Source organism: Anopheles coluzzii, chromosome 2 (assembly GCF_943734685.1).
Source record: "Anopheles coluzzii chromosome 2, AcolN3, whole genome shotgun sequence".
Taxonomy (NCBI): Eukaryota; Metazoa; Arthropoda; class Insecta; order Diptera; family Culicidae; genus Anopheles; species Anopheles coluzzii.
In genome coordinates, this window is record NC_064670.1 from 34,129,952 (window position 1) to 34,143,541 (window position 13,590).

Sequence of the window (13,590 nt, forward strand, 5' to 3'; positions counted from 1 at the left end):
CTTAAGCGGTTAGGCAAATATTGTCGTTCGGTAAAACCGCACAGCAAATCACTCATCACGCTTATCAGCGATTATGGTAATAGAGCTTTTTAACACCACTTGTTCAACAGGTGTAGCTAAGCGATGGAAATCTATCCATCTCTTCAAAGTTTGTATTTGTCTCAAGCATTGATGTATGGATGAACGTAAATTTATTTTATATCTTCTTATTCCTCTTATAGATGCAGTCAATAACTCCATGCATAGCAACAGCATATTATTCATTAATTAAATTGCAGGGGAACCCCTCATAATGAGTTTAATTCGTTCCAGTGAATCTTTCGTTATTAAAAAAAACTCATTATGCGGCAATAGCAATAATTGGGAAGTTTTTGTAGTTTATTTCCAGTAAGATTTTCTTTAATAAGCCAGTTTCATCACAATTGAATTTTTGTTATGGTAAACATTCTTGAGCATAAATAAGGTCATTAAAGATTTCAATAATTGTATTGGCATCTACAACACATACAAGTGGCAGCATTTCGCAGGGGGAAACAATTCATGGGCAATTAGGTCCATAAAACGCGCTAGAAACATTCATCAACATATACCACACACTTGTGCCTCACACAATGATATGACACTTTTCCTCCTGGCTATAGTTTCATATTGTTAGAATCAAAGCTTCTATTTGTCTGAGCTATAATAAAATTCAAAGAAATGTTCGATGTTTACCGATATTGAATTTGATTTCACATCGGCACAACAAACCAAATAGGAACACAAACGTTATTGATCGCATCGCACACTCGTTAAGAGAGGTATTGGTTGAGCATTTATATTTGCTTGTTATGAAAAATCTCTTTATAAGAGGTACTCGTTATGACGGGTTCCACTGTATTTATTTTTACAAGAAAAATACATGCGTACTGTAGTGTATCGATTCGCTCATACTACACAAACCGTGAAGGATCTGCAAGTACGCCAACCTTCACATCTATAACCGGATAATCAATCAGCTGCGACCCAAGCCACAAGCTCAGGTTTCAGTAGAGCATCGTGTCTCGTGGGAGATTACAAACCGATGCTGCCTCCACCGCTCGTCGAAATGCTTGGTAAGCAGTTGTTTCCTGTTCTCGCCCAGACAAATCGCAGCATCTCGTTATCGCTTACATGTGCACCTCATGGTTGAGAATAGTCTGCAGAAAGAAATTACAACAAGCGAAGGTTAAGATTTGTTATGTTTGTACTTGGAAGATAATAAATAGCTCCCTTGCGCATTCGATTTCACGTGACTTGTGTGGTTTGTTGGGAGTTCAAGAATCTAACAAGACCAACAAACACACATATGTACATGCGAACAGAAGACACTTCGCACAACTAGCAAATGCTTCTTGAGCAATATTTTAGAGTGCGAAAGTTCATTCGTGCTTAAGATTTGTGGTTTCTGCAGTGTCTTACACAGGCGACTATGATGTGCTAACTATCTTCTCCACCATAAGGAGCTTTGCAGAATGGTGGTTGTGAAACCGCCAAAAGAACGAAAGCAAAGCATTTTAGCGTCAGATGCACGTTTTCCCAGCGAACGACACGCCCGTTGCATCAAACCCGTACTGCGAAAAACTACTTTGCCAGTGCTTCGGCTTGGAACAACGAAAAATGTCGCAAGTGCACCAAATGACGAAATGAAAATGATGCAAAAAGTAAGAGCAGCAGCAACAGTCAAGCAAGGTCATCATCATAATGGGACGCCAAATTTGGTACACTTGGATAGTGAACTTTTCAGGAACGTTCTACTTTGTAGTGGCAGATGCAAGCGCCACTTACAACTCATTTTGTCAACCATAAAGCAAGTGCTTTCGAGCAAGATAGGTAGTCTGTTTTGCTCGAGCCCTTCCTGAATGGCGTTGTGCTTTTATTGCAGCAATGTATCATTCTACGGTAAAATTGTATACAAAATATTTCTACTCTTCAGCGCCAGACGCCTCAAATGGTTGATTTTCAGTAACATATTTTGTATTCTAATAAATATTTGTTCATCAAACTTAATGTAAATAGTGTGTATAAATTTAATTAAAACATCTCACCCTTACCAAAAAAGCATTCCTATTTCACATCGCTTTCGTTCGCCCTTTTGTATCACTCATTCGCCATCGCCATCGATCGCTTGATCCCGTCAATAAAAGCGTCCCATTGCAACACATTGTCCGATTTAATCTGCATATGGATGGTGATATTTTTCCAATCGCACACACCACCTCCACCGGCGGTCGGCTTAGTTTGCGTCGAACCGTTTTTGATTGCATCCGATACCGCACTATCCAGCATCGATGCATCTTGCACACGCCACACCCATTGTCATGGGGCCTGCAGGCCCCTATGTGGCGAACGCTGACCGCAAACGGTCGACCTAGCCCAGATAACACAGGCCGGCTAGTATTATGGCAATTGTCGGGCAGGAGGCTGGCCGAGCCGGCATGCTAAACCCCTTAACCACTTTTTTTTATTACAGAGTGTGAGTAGTTTGAGTGTCGCTGTCGGATGAGTGTACCGACCGTAGCACTCCCAGCAGAAGTGAGTGGCCCGAATGTAACGCGCCAAAACGACGAACCCGGCGCACGTGGTTGTGAGAGACTCGGGTATACGCACTGTGGAGCAGTATGGGAACAAAATATATAATAATGTTATGTAAAATCTATCTAAAATTATAAAAAAAATAACCTAAAATGTAGTTTATATAAACTATCCCACAATTGCTATTAATATACATATATTAAAAATTGTTCGTCAAATATTATAAATTTAACTAAACGTTAAATAATAGAAATAAACATGTTATGTTAACTTTCCCCGGCTGTGAAGATTTTTTCAAATAAATATTTGTAGCAATTAATAAACAACTTCAAAGTAGTTCTCATTTTTGAGCAAATCATCTATAACATCATGCTAACAGCTTTCAGCGCGGTTTACGGAAAGCTTCGATGAGCTTTCGTGAGCGAGAGTGGCACCCGAAGGAAAGTGAAACCAAAGGCAACCGCGGGAGGGAGAGTACGCTGATCACTTTACCAGTGAGAGTGATCGTCCACGTGCTGCGCATCATCGCGTTGTTGATCGTGAAGATGCTCACGGGTTCATCCCCCCTTCGTCCAAGCCCTCCGAAATCCATCAACCAGAGGTAAAAAGAAAGAGATAGATAAACACAAACACCGCAACACAGCCATAGGTGAATGTCACAGGGCGGCAACTCAGGCCCGCGCAATGTGACAGCGACTATCATCAGCAGCATCATCATGTTCATCATGGTGCAGCCTCCACCTTCCCACTACCGCTGGGCCAGTACATGTGTAATCCCACCACGACCAGGTAGGCCCAGCTATTTAAGCTATGTCCGGGCGAACGCGCATGCTTAGTCGGACGGTACAGTTGACGCAGTTCGTGCGGATCACGGACTTTGCACGGGGTGCGAGGATAACGCTACGTGCCGCGTGTACGCGATTCTACGGTACGCACACGGACTTTTGTAATGTGATGTAAAAAGGATGTGAATACACTTTATAGATGGTGTTGAACTGTTTGTTCAGTGATTAGGTGGTGAAATTTCGTAACATTTGTGAGAAACATATTCCGAGAGCATAATTTAAACTGCTGCTTTTTACCGTTTTGTGCATGAGATTATTAGTGCAACCTGAATAGTGATATTGGATAAAAGACTTTTAGGTGTGAAAAGCAGACACGTACACGGTAAGTTAGATGCTTTAGTTACAGGTTGCGATCTTTGAGTGCGTTCCATTTTAGTGTGATAACACAAATTGTGTGATTTGTAACGATTTATGACCGCTAAATTATTAGCATTATCTACGTATTTAAATTGTCACTGTATCGCTTAGGTACTCATTCCACCTTAAAGCTTTACATCTTTTAATAAATAATGCTATGCATACTTCGAGGGATCAACATATTCGTAGGGATTTGGTTTTTTCTCAAAATTTGCCTTTGGCCTCTACCCCTGACAAGAGCACCATTTGTGGGCTGCTGATAAATTAATACATTTTCTAGAACCTACGGAGCTTTAAGCTGCAAGTGTTATTTTTTTTTTCTTAATAGAATTATAGCACCGTAAACAGATTTTGCATACACAGGAAAGCTGCTTGTGCTCCATTTCGCCTCAGCCTTTGATCACCTCCAGGGTAAATCGCCCTTTTACCAAGAAAGAGATGATAGCAAAAATATCAATTTTCCTCAATCAGCCAGAAAAGAGCGGTCGGCAAATTCTTTTTTTTTCCTGCCATGATAAGATTACAATCGTATCGGAAACAGAAAACCGGCCCCATTGCATTGTTGTCTCGTTAAAATCCAAATCCCGTACAGTACCGTAGACCTTTGAAAAACGCTAGACGGAATATTTCCGCACCAATAGATCGTGTTGTACTGTGTGCAAGCTTTTACTAAACTCGAGTGTTGGGATATTATCCCCAACTGAAGGTGGCCAAAATCGAAACTAATCTATTTGCCGTTCCGTCCAAAAGTTAACATAAGCGGGGAAGATGAAAAGCTGGCAACAAAAGCTAAGGCATCGTGTCGATCTTCTGATTGTACCGATAAGTAATGGTGCTAAAGAGTTTCAATCCTGAAGCTAACGAATCCTTTTCAATCTTGCGGGCCTGGATATTGAAACCAAAAAAAAAACCTTTACAAATCACGCAACACCAGTGTCTGCTTTAAGGGATGTCGATTTTACAAACACTGCTGAGAAAAAGTGAACCTAAACAATGGTGCGGCTTAAAACCTTTTTAGATCAGTCTTGTTTCAGCTGTATACATAATCCAAGGGGCAATGTCACGCTAAGCTGTCTCCTAGGCGAAATGATAAGAAATGAGTTCATTTTTTTTTCTTTTGTAAACCCCTTGGGCACGAAATCAAAGCCAAACATATTGTCGTTCAGACAGGCGACAAGCTAATCTTCCATTCGAATTGCTTCTAAGCACTTTCTTTTATCAATATAATCTCCCAGAAAAGAGTGCTCTTCATTTCATGTTTTGTTTTATTTTTGTTATAGTTTAATGATAGCATTATTTACTTGAAGCAAACGCTTGTTTAAAATATGTTTCCCACGGATGGAAGCTTTCTCTACTTGAACCATATTAAAGTAGCCTTATGTCGGTTTTGTTTCGCGTTGCAATTTCCGGCAAAAAGGACCAACCCCGTAAAGTATTTGGCAAAACGTAAGCAAAGTAAGCGTTAAAAACCACTACCAACATGAACCCGGTACCTTCCCTGAAGTTCACCGCAAACCGAACACTTAAATGCTCTAAAGTAGTGTGCACCTTTAGCAAGGAAAAAGGTTTTCAGTGTAGCGACCTTGCCTCTAACACTTTACACAGTTCCCATTTCATTAACACTTTTGCAGAAACCTTTTTCGGGCTACGGGTCCCGACTAATCCACCCGTTTTGAGACAGTCAGCGTCAACTGTAAATCCTTAAGTATCCTTAATGGTGTGGATTTTTCCCATTTTTTGTTTATTCTGAAAACTTTAGCCAGGCAGAAACTGCTAAATGAACGGTATAGCTGTTATATACCACGTTACATCCACTAAAAAAACTCAGCTGCTGCTCTGTCTGTGGGTTTGATTTGATTTGAATCATCCGGCCACAGCACACGAAAGTGCTGATCAAATGGCCGGCCTTGGTTTGGGTTGCAGCGGGACGATATTCCTAAATTACATCACGTACGAACACGGCCCGCCTGTGCGCCGTTGGGTAGAGAATGTTTTGACAGCTCGCCCCAGGATGGATCTTTGATTGGTGGTACATGTTGATTTTGTTATATTTGATGACTTTCTGTATGAGTTTCGTAGGATTTTTGTCACATATTGTCATCATGTTGAATTGTATTTATTATAACCATTTTTTTTGTAAGCGAAATAAAATTAGTCGGACCGTTCTTTCTGAAAAATAGCCTTTAATCGTAATTTTAGAATAAAACACATAAAAATAGCTTACTACATTAAACGCCATTTGATCTTAATCTACTACCAGTCACAGAATCCGGGTCGAAGGACCAGCATGGTTTTATCGCTAAGCAAAACAAGACATTAACTCGACAGTCTGATATGAAAGTTCTATTACAAAATCAACGAAATTATAATCAAGCATTTTTAAGTATAGATTATGTGCATGTGCATGTACAAATGGTGTAGCCTTTGTACCAAGCGGTCGCTACAACAGACTGTTAAGCTTTTATTTAAATAAAAAATTCAATTCACAAACTCCTACAAACTACCTAACATAACAACACTTGCACTAATATCACATAACAAAGCGCCGACATCATCCATCAACCCCATCAGTTAATCGATCCAGGCCCAAAAGTCACCCAATAAGCTGCCCACCTACCCCTTCCCCCTCAAAAGGTTCGACAGAAGTCAACATAGCCCTCCAACGCTCAGAATCGTTTAGCAATAATTGCACACTCGAGCTTCCCTCTCGGCTCTATGTTTATGTAACGCCGATAAACAACAAACTCCCTGAAAAACAAAATCACAGCCGACGACGGAACAGCGCGGACCGATCCACACACACACTCATTCCCAGTGGAAAGCATCGACAAGCGTCAGCGACAGTTTGTATGTTTGCGATCCCGCAAATGCCTTCCGTTATGCACGCGGGAAGCGCTAGCCGAAACGGCATATTCCCACCCATTAGCCGGGCGAGATTGAATTCGAGCGCGCTCCGTTCGACCCTCCTTTTGCTGCCATCTTCATTGCCGGAGAGTGATTGCGAGCCACGGTAGTGCGATAAACCCGTCATCGGGGCAATTCAAGTGAAACGGCTATTAACTAAACGCGAACGGACGCCTTGGACACCGGACGGATTGGACTACCGCGCTAACGGGAGGCGACGGTGGGCCATGTTGTGCTGTTGCTGAAAGCATAACCGTCGTCAACGGTGAGAGGTGAAGCGTGTAAACATAACACCCAACCCGGTGGTGCAAACATTGGTGTGCATACATTGCGGCACTTGCGACCACCACCAGACCAGAAGTCATCCAGAACAGACTAGACGGCGGCTACGGAATGTCAATCATGGAATGGGCTGGGTTTGTCTGTCCATCGCTTCCGGCTGTATTGATACAAGCGTGAGCTACTACTATTATTAGCTACTATCAATGAGATTAAGCTCTTTTTTAGAGAAATATCAATTTTAGAAGGTTGAGTTCTTCCGGAATCATTCAAAATTTTATTTAAATAGTCATTTTGCTTCAAAATTACGAATTTCCTAAAATAAGACATTACATATGCCAGATATGCTATGTCAGAAACCCAAGCCTACATATCATATGTTTGCGCCTTCTGCAGATACACACCCAGACTTGCTATGCATCGCTGAAAATGAACTTCCCCAATACACACATCTGGCGACGCTCCAGATCCATTACCATCCGGTTATGAAAATCATCTTTCAATTTGTAATCTCCCCTTTTTTGCTGTCTCATTTTCACACGAACGTGACCTACCCATACTTGGCATTCAAACGCCATCCACCAAAAAGCACAACGTAATGTAGCGTCGCGTTTGCGTTTTATCATCATCCCGCACGTATTTGCAAACCTTTCGCTACTCCCTCTGTTAAGGGGAGAGACATCTTTCTCGGCTTCTCGCTAAATAGGTCAACAGTGTGCATCCTACCGGACTGAGATGCTTCAACCATCAACGATGGAACGAACGGGGAAAAAATCAAGATGTGGAAACGTTCCCCACACCACCCCACGCACATTACCACCGTCCGGCAGATGTGCGAAGAGGCCCAAACATTACGACACGTTACTCAATCGCACCGTTCGACCCGGTGGGCGGGCGTGTCCTCCTCGGATCAATCCATTAGCCGAAGGGAACTTCTGATTCGCTTCTGATCAATCTGGGTGTAGTAGAAGTAGTAGTAGTAGCAGTAGTAGAAGTAGCAGCTTTGCTTACAATATAAGCAAACTAAATACTTTTTACCTCACCTGCTCCTTGCTGGGATTCGTTTCGCTACGGGGCTTAACCAAGAACCGTACGAAAGGAGAGAGAAAAAAGAAATGGTATATTAATTATTTTACCATCCTGAAAGTTGTAAACTCAAACCAATCGGCTGGGCACGTGCGCTTGAAAAGCAATCATCTAATGTTTCGAAAGGGCGATACTCTATTTTAAGCACATTCTGCAGGCTCGCACATTACTACGAAAAGTTAAACCCTTGGCTACAACTTTGAACCGTACCTGCCCACTGACCATGGCCCTTCGCTCGAACTTTGCTCCAAGAATTGATCTGTTTGCTTTCGCTCTCAATGCAAAGAAATGTAAACAGCCGCACTGAAACGGACGGCACTGCACAGAGGAAAATCTTTGAGCAATAGCAACAACAAAAGATACGCTCAAGCATCGTAGAAAGCAATCGCTCATCGTTCAAACGGCAAACCGGCCCGGCGATGTTATCCAAACCTTGGATCCTCGTTTACTCTTCTCCCTATTGCTTTGCTATCGGTAGATCATTGCTTTGGAGGGGGGAGAGGGGGGTAGTTTTTCGCACCGGCACGTTAATCAGGGAATGTAGCTCAATGAAATCACTTGACAATCGAGATTGACCATCAATTTGTACCTCCGCATGATGCAATACGCTTGACGGTGAGCTATTGGGCAACATGTTTTTGGTGACCATCAGCGGCGTGCTTAAAGTTTGTTGGGTTTATTTTATTTTATTATTTATTTATTAATGTATTTATTTATTTCAAACAATGATAAATGTTACCTTTCGCTATTCTTTTTTAACTACCAATTTATAGCACATTATGCTTGTTTAATTAGGGGTTTAAGAGTATTATTTTTATTCTTGTAAAATTATTGCGTTGTGCTGTTGTGGAGTGATTGTTTCAAGCATAGATAATTCGGGGAATTCCTAAGTGTCAGAGCGTTTTTTTTAATACAAATTTGGCAATATCATGGATTATGTAAAATCGAAATTTGAAACAAATATAAGAAGATATCATATCAAATTTACAATCTACATCCTTACTTCAAATACGTGTCAAAGAGACACCGAAAAGGGTCGAGCTAGATTCACCGAGACATGATATTTTTACGTGTGTAAGAAGATAACTGAAATTTTGTGTGAGCTTCAATATGTTACTCATTGTTTTAAGCAAGAGCTGTTTTGTAATAACGAATTCTGGCCATTTAGGATCCTATAATTTATCATTCGTCTTATTACATCCATCCATACCACACACACTCACCCAAATTCTGTAAACTAGCTACTATTTTTCATTTCAATCCAACCCATTCATCAGCCACTTATCAGCACGCTTCTTCGGGTGTCTCTAAATCTCCCCGGAAGATAAATAAATTACTCACCTGCGATGCGCGTGTTCTATCCCATCAGACCTCGTAGCACTCGCACACAAACCTTAACCGCGGTAAGAAGTCAGTGTTCAAACAAACTGCCTGAATAATATCACCATTTGAATATATTAATTATGCACGGGAGTGATGAACTACGGCCCGTTGCGGCGTTCGCGTAAACACACCACAAGCCACCGAACGTGAGCATCATACTATGATCCTTTCCCTTGCAGCACTCGAAAACATAATTCAAAGTAAACTAAGCTTAATGATAGGTAAGAAGATTAAATTCACACCTCATATACACGCACAGAGCGCTAGGGCGAGAAAGAGAGCGAGAGAGTAGCGTTCCCATCATCATTAGTCCAAACATACGCAGACCTCACCGAAAACACCTCCAACATGAAAGCATTGCCAGGATTCGGAAGACTCGCTTCCCAAGCACGTATAAGTTGAAAACGATTACTCGATGCGAAACGGTACGCCAGCCTGCTCGGTAGCTCCGGCCGGTAGCACCATCCCAGGAGAGTTGAAGAGTACGTGCCATTCTTGGTTGGCTAATAATAAACCACCTGTCGTAGGTCACAAAAGGCCCCCAAAATTCTTCCCGCTCCGTGGCAAGGATGCGTGGCATAAGTCGAGCAAAGGTTTCCCACTCAAACGAAGCTTTCTCGGGGAGCTCAGCACAAATGGTGCTGAGTGGTACGACACATTACGACCGAACCGGGTGCAAAAAAACATAATTAATTGAACGTCTTACGCACGATCGAGCCGGGGAGTGTTGATGTGAATTACCCTCGGGGATATTTCTGCTCCCCTCGCTTCTGTCCCCTTTTTTTGCCCACGCCAAATGGGATCCCTTTTTGAGGGAAACCTGCCCTAAATGATCGCGTACCGTATTTTTACCATGAGACTGAGAGCGCACGGTCGTAAAGCACGGTACCGTGCTGACAGTTTTCCGCTCGCTTTAATACGCACCATAAATTGTGCACAATCTCATCCAGCGAGCTGCCTGCCGGTTTGCGTTGGGACGATTGCAAAGCAAAAAAAAGAAATGGTGGAAATTTGCCTGCCTAAAGATGCTGTTTCATGTTCGGTGAGTAGGAAGAGCAAGGCTTCTAAATTCAGGCACACAAGCGGGTGAAATGGGTTGCGAGTTGAATTACTGATAGCAACGCTTCAGCGGCAACCGTTTTGATACTTTCCAAGACTGGGAAATATTGCTTTCGCGGTCCCACCAAAAACCCACCCACAATGTCTGGTTCGTTCCCTAGAACTTGAAGTTATGTGCAAGGGATTTTAAATCGCAGCTCCCGAAGTATACCTTTTTGCGCCCATTTCAAATGCGCTCAACAGAGATCGCGTGCGCGTTGTCGTTTTTCAGTAAAAACGCCTCCAAACCAAACTGAATGGAATTATAAAGAAGGCAGCCATAAGGACATAAGCGCAAGGAGTGCTTGGGAAAAGGTGACGTAATTGTTGGATGTCATGATTAATGTGCCAGTTAACTGCTCCCCCCATGTTGAAGATGTAACTATCCTCGACGGGGAGTATGTCTAGCGCAAATCACAAACACACACAAACCCAGCCACCGACGTGTGTAATGCTCCAAAATTAAAGGCAAACATACACAAAAAATGGAGAAACGGGTTGTACTATTCGAATGGAGCAAAACATAACAAACACACGCGCACGCACTCGCGCTACAAGTACGACACCCTCAACCTGCGTGACATAAACTTTCCACGAATAACCACAAATGTACCGCAGAAGAGTGCAACAAAAAAAACGGGGTAAAACACCGACAAACCCATGACAAAGCTTCAAAAGTAAAGTTAATAGAAGAAGAAAAAAAGCCAAACCCACTCGTACAGGAGCATATGGAGCTGCATTTGTCGGTTTCGCTTTTAACCCATTTACTTGCCACGAAACGGTGAACATACGCGCCATGTCTGCACAAGCTGGTTTTAGACTCGTCACATGGCTGCCGCTGGTTGGAGAAAGCAACAACAACAAAAAGCCCGCGTAATCCTTTCGCTTAAATGACAGAGGCAAAATTTGTAACTGGGATGCAGCAAATTTGTAAGCTTGACGGGCTGAAAGCCGCATGCCAGTGAGGTTGACACTTTTTTTTACGGTAAGGCAGAATTTAGTGGCTTTGCGTGTCGTATGGTTCACTTTGATTGATGAATCGTGTACTTGCTACTACACTTTCTTCCCTCTAACCCCGTGTTAGACGTCGTAAGCTCGGTATGTGATCATTTAATCGATCTTTTGTGTTGTTCTGTTAATTATTTTTTATTAAATTTAGTACCTTTACAATACTGGTTTTCATTGTAATATTCGTTTTAGTGCATCCTTTTTTTCGTTTAAATAAAAGGAACAACTTAAAATGCTTTTCCTACTTATGTTTTTACGGTAAGAGGACGAAATAGCTCAATTATGGCATTATCATTAACATGGCATTAATCTTTGCCAAAAGGCACGTATTCTTCTTAAACTAGACATTTTAAACAATTGGATAGAAGTTAATATTAACCGATTCGTTTAATTTGATTTTGTTTTCTTCTATTACTTCTTATTTAAATAAATTCATATTACCTAAAAACATTGTCCTTTAGTCCTTTCCTTTAGTAAAAATAACATAAACCGCCCCTTTGAATCACTTTCAAAACTCTGCATCCCATACGGCGATTAAAGCTAGATCTGGGAAAACTTTTCTATCCATTCCCAGGTGTATGTGTGATGCCTGACAATTTTCGCTTCGGCTAACAAAATGGATGAAAATAAGCGTAAATAATGCACATTCATAAGCGCTACCACGTGACATTCCAGCTCAGCGTAAGTCGAGCCCACCGAAATCGGACGAATTCTTTCCATTTGGGAAAGTGGAAAACGGAACAATAAAAAAAAATCCACCCGAAACCCATCTCTGCCCATAAGGTGAATGAAATATTTAGATTGGAATGCTTTGCTCCCGCTCCGGCAATCCCACCGGATACGATTGGGAATGGTGCTTCCCAGCGGTGTTGCGTGTCGGTACACCTTTACGGTATACGGCAATTTCTTACTCCCCAGGATGGGCCATTGTTGTTGAGCGGTTAGGGCACGGGGGACAACAGGAATTAGCAAAAAGATTCGATTGTGTGCGGACAGATGTAGAAAACCAAATCAAACCGCTGTCAGGTAGAGCCGAATGCCTGGGCAGTGTGTAGGTGGGCTGGTAAACGCCAAGGGTGTAGACATGCCTGACATGTCGTTCCTGTGTCCTTCGCAGGAACCATCTCCATTGCTGGTAAGATACCATGTCGGGATTCTAGGAAGGACTCGTCTGATGGGGAGAAAGAGAGAGTGAGACATCACAAAGCAAACACACAAACACGCCAACCATTTAGCACACATTGACTTGCAAACGTTGATAGGTCAACGTTAAGGGATTAGCACCAGTCAAGCAGGCTCTTTTGTAGCTCTGGCCCAATGGATAGTTTTAGCCCCTCGCAGGAGATCCTATTTTGCGGCAATTATTTGAGGAACTAAACCAATAATACAGAGTGCTTTAATTAGGCATGCCGTGAGGAATGGTTGGAGAGATAAATAACTTATTCTCACAAAAAAGCTAGAGTGACCACGTTTGGAACTTGATTTAATGGTGAGTGGTTTCTTCGAACAGTCCTATCGTCTGCTTGACGAAACGAACGAATGAATGGTTGTGTCTGTTGTACTACCTTTTGGATATCCCCTCATCTGAAAAAACCCACCCAATGTATCGGAAAGTACGGTCCCATTAACCTGACGATGTCAAGATGAACCACTGTCGCGATTGATGAAGACACACATCGTATACCAGTCTGTGAAGCTCCACACAAAGGGTGACACAACGAATGGGACGACATAGGCCTCGACGGTACAGGTGCAAACGGCGCGAACCAGCAGCGAGTTGTCAAGTGGTCGTAACGAGTGTAATCGTCCCATCACACCACACACTGCCGCACAATGCGAGCGGATCCTCGTATCGAACTGCCGCAGGGGAACACAGGACCTGGGCAGCCTGGGCCGACGTCACAGCGAAGATGATAAAAAGGCAAAGTTCAGTGCAATTAAAAGATGCGTACCGAGCTTACAGACCTGAGCTACCTGACAGTGTGAGAGGGTTGCTGAGGGGATGAGTATATGGCGTGTCGCAGGGGTCGTTCCAAGTCGTTTCATTAGTCATCAACTTGTGGCAATATGGTGGACG

General features: G+C 42.5%; 1 protein-coding gene across 2 annotated transcripts in view; it reads left to right on the plus strand.

Annotated features, from left to right (window-relative positions):
- Positions 1-3,359: 3,359 nt before the first annotated feature.
- LOC120949220 (mucin-2) overlaps positions 3,360-13,590 on the plus strand; it is a 36,567-nt gene continuing 26,336 nt past the window's right edge. The window contains exon 1 of one of the 2 annotated variants that reach the window (XM_040366365.2): positions 3,360-3,720. The gene's annotated coding sequence lies outside the window, so the exon portion shown is untranslated. Of the gene's footprint in view, positions 3,721-9,402; positions 9,428-13,590 lie in introns of those variants that run through there. The other variant, XM_049605155.1, reaches the window with a different exon arrangement.